Raw genomic sequence first — 2835 nt, forward strand, 5'->3', positions numbered from 1 at the left:
ATGTTTTTCTTCTCCCCCACAGGCTGCTGCTCTTTTTTTTTATTATTTGCGGCTAGACGTGGCTCCGCGCACACAGCTGCGTCATCCATTCACAGATCCATTGACAGGACCTGTGAATGGAGGGACTACAAGTCCCATCAGCCAACACACTAGAGAGACCCATAATTCTCAACGGAGCACAAGTGCGGCGATGTCGCTGCCCTTGTAGTCCATTCATTCTTCCTCCGTCCATGTCACTGAGTGTGCGTACCTCGGACGGGAGGAAAAGTCTGCAGGAGCCGGAGCACTGGACCCGTGATCCACTGATAGTGGTTGCAAGGCTTTACTGGCTCCAATGCAAAAAATAATAGGGCTGCAACAACTAATCCACTAAATCAATAATAATCGACAATGAGAATAGTTGGCAACTATTCTCATCATCGATTAGTTGGTTGAGGAGAGAGAATTTTGAATACAGCAAATCGATTAGTTGAAAAAAATAATCGGCAAATAATCGTTACCTGCAGCTCTAAAAAATAAAAAATTCACCTTTTTCTCTAATATGAAGAAGTGAGCATTTGTTTGTTTATTTATTATTATTGTTTATCAAAAGAAATCTAGAATGCAGAGCCAAGAAACAAGGAGAGGAAAGAAGGGATAGAAGTGGAAAGGAAAACAAATAAGTGACAACAGCAGGTAGGTGAGGATGGACATGGGCAGACTGAACAGAGTTCAAGAGCCAGCTGGGAGAGGAAAGGGTGTCCTGGGTACCAATGTCCCAACATTATGTTTTTCCTTCCACCCTCTTTCTGTAGGCAGGGACAGCTATGATATTACATTGTCATTAGGCTTGTCAGTTGACAAAGTAATGCTGCTGGGAGGTCAGTTTTTATTGATATAGGCACACCCCCAGAACTACTCCTCCCAAGAGCCCTTTTCCTTCACAGGGTGCATAGGCAGCCTCTTTGGAGTCAAGGCAGCAACAATGTTTTGTTGAATATCAATGTACGCATTGGGGCAGAGGCAGGTGGGGGGCAGAGGCAGAGTTATGTAGTTCATACAACGCTGGTTGGGATTCCAGTGCAGGAAAGGCGCTGTGTTGTCAGCCCAAACAGGAAGGAAGCTTCCGGGAGCTCACTGGATTTCTGGTGGGTTAACCGGCATTTTTCTGTATTGCATCTTTTTAAAGGGATAAAACAAATGTAGAAATGTGCAGAGATGTGCTGAATATTTCTCTAACAATCCTTGTAATGTAGCTTTGTGGTGCTTATCTGAGAGAGGGCTCACCCTTCCCAACTTCATCTAAAGGTTTTGGCTGAGGTTCCAGTGACTGGAAGGGAGCAATATAAGTGGAAACAGGAAACCTCCCAAGATGTACACAAAGTGCTCCGTATCCTAAAAGAAGGATGTCTGTACATTGCTGGTAATGCAGAGAGAGAGAGAGAGAGAGAGAGAGAGAGATGAGGGGGAGAAGAGAGAGAGGAGGGAGAGGAGGGGGAGAAGAGAGAGAGGAGGGAGAGGAGGGGGAGAAGAGAGAGAGGAGGAAGAGAGGAGGAAGAGAGGAGGAAGAGATGGGGGGAGATGGGGGGAGAGAGAGATAATGAGGGGAATTTATCAAAACTGGAGCAGACAAAATCTGGAGCAGCTGTGCATGGCAACCAATCAGCTTCTATCTTTCATTTTCAAATCTTAACTGAACAGACTGAAGAGAGATGCTGATTGGTTGCCGTGCACAGCTGCTCCAATTTTGATAAATTCCCCCCAATGTATATATATATATATGTATGTCTGGTGAAGCTATATAATATGTGTATATATTGTACTGGTGCACTGTGCGGGCCTCTCACAATGTGCATTAGAAGCTTCGGAAAGTCAGATAGAGCCCGCCTCATTTTCTGGCTGGAGAACATCTTGGAGGCGTGGCATCATGTGTGGGCGTTACCTAGGGCAGTCTTTATGCAACCCTATGGTTGGAGTGTGGCTACCCCAGCACTGCAAGAGTTAACTGCTCATTTTGGGCTAGGGGCCAGAATACAGAAGATATACAGACCTGATCCTCGGTCCCCGCGGTCAGTGCTCACCTCTCTCCCCCCTCTGCTCCAGCTGTGGTATGACCCTTGGCATTCTCACGTCTAATGCAAGTCAGTGGACCTTCATTAGACGTGATGATGTCAGCGGGGATCAGACCACAGGAGCCCGGGGGAGAAGAGGCGGCGTGGACTGGTCTAGCAGTCTGGCGGGACTGAGGATCACATTGGTATATCTTCTTGAATCCAGCCCCCAGATCAAAATGAGCACTTAAGCAATACAGGTGTAGCCCCCCACTGTAAGTGTTAATTTGGTCCATTCCTGGAGCTCTCCTTTAAGACCTCCCACAGCCAGCCCGATCCCCACCCATATCTGAGTCAAGTAACTGACTAGTTAGGATTGCCCTTTAAATGTCACTTACCCGCCACATAGGTCACTCACTGTCCATCCCAGCACCCAGCTCCGTCCTGGCCTTGTCATGGGATGCTGGTGCTGTCATCTACACCGCTGTCTGATCCTCGATGCTCAGTCCTCCCGGTCAGCCCCGGCCGCTTATGGTTAATTACAAGCCGCCTCTTGCCAAGTCTGCAGTCAGCGATTTTCCTGGAACAAGCAAAGTGATTTGAGGGAGGTGGAGGGAGCAGAAGAAGGAGAACAATCCCACTCACAGGCAGCCCCAAACACATCTCCTGGGACGGTGTACAGGGGGTCACCGCAATGGAACGCTGCACTGATCGGCTGATTTCCAGACAACTCTGTACTTGTTTCTTTCCTTAATAACAAACTTATTTCTACAGGACACCCGAGGCCAACCTTTGTAGTATCCGT

At 47.7% G+C, this 2835-nt stretch overlaps 1 protein-coding gene across 1 annotated transcript in view; it reads right to left on the bottom strand.

Moving 5' to 3' along the window:
• Positions 1-2571, bottom strand: part of LOC108791041 (hexosaminidase D-like) — a 41256-nt gene extending 38685 nt beyond the window's left edge. Inside the window, exon 1 of the mRNA XM_018561415.1 lies at positions 2429-2571. The gene's annotated coding sequence lies outside the window, so the exon portion shown is untranslated. The remainder of the gene's footprint in view (positions 1-2428) is intronic.
• Between the last annotated feature and the right edge of the window lie 264 nt (positions 2572-2835).

Source organism: Nanorana parkeri, unplaced genomic scaffold, assembly GCF_000935625.1.
Source record: "Nanorana parkeri isolate BGI_ZX_2015 unplaced genomic scaffold, ASM93562v1 scaffold19, whole genome shotgun sequence".
Classification (NCBI taxonomy): domain Eukaryota; kingdom Metazoa; phylum Chordata; class Amphibia; order Anura; family Dicroglossidae; genus Nanorana; species Nanorana parkeri.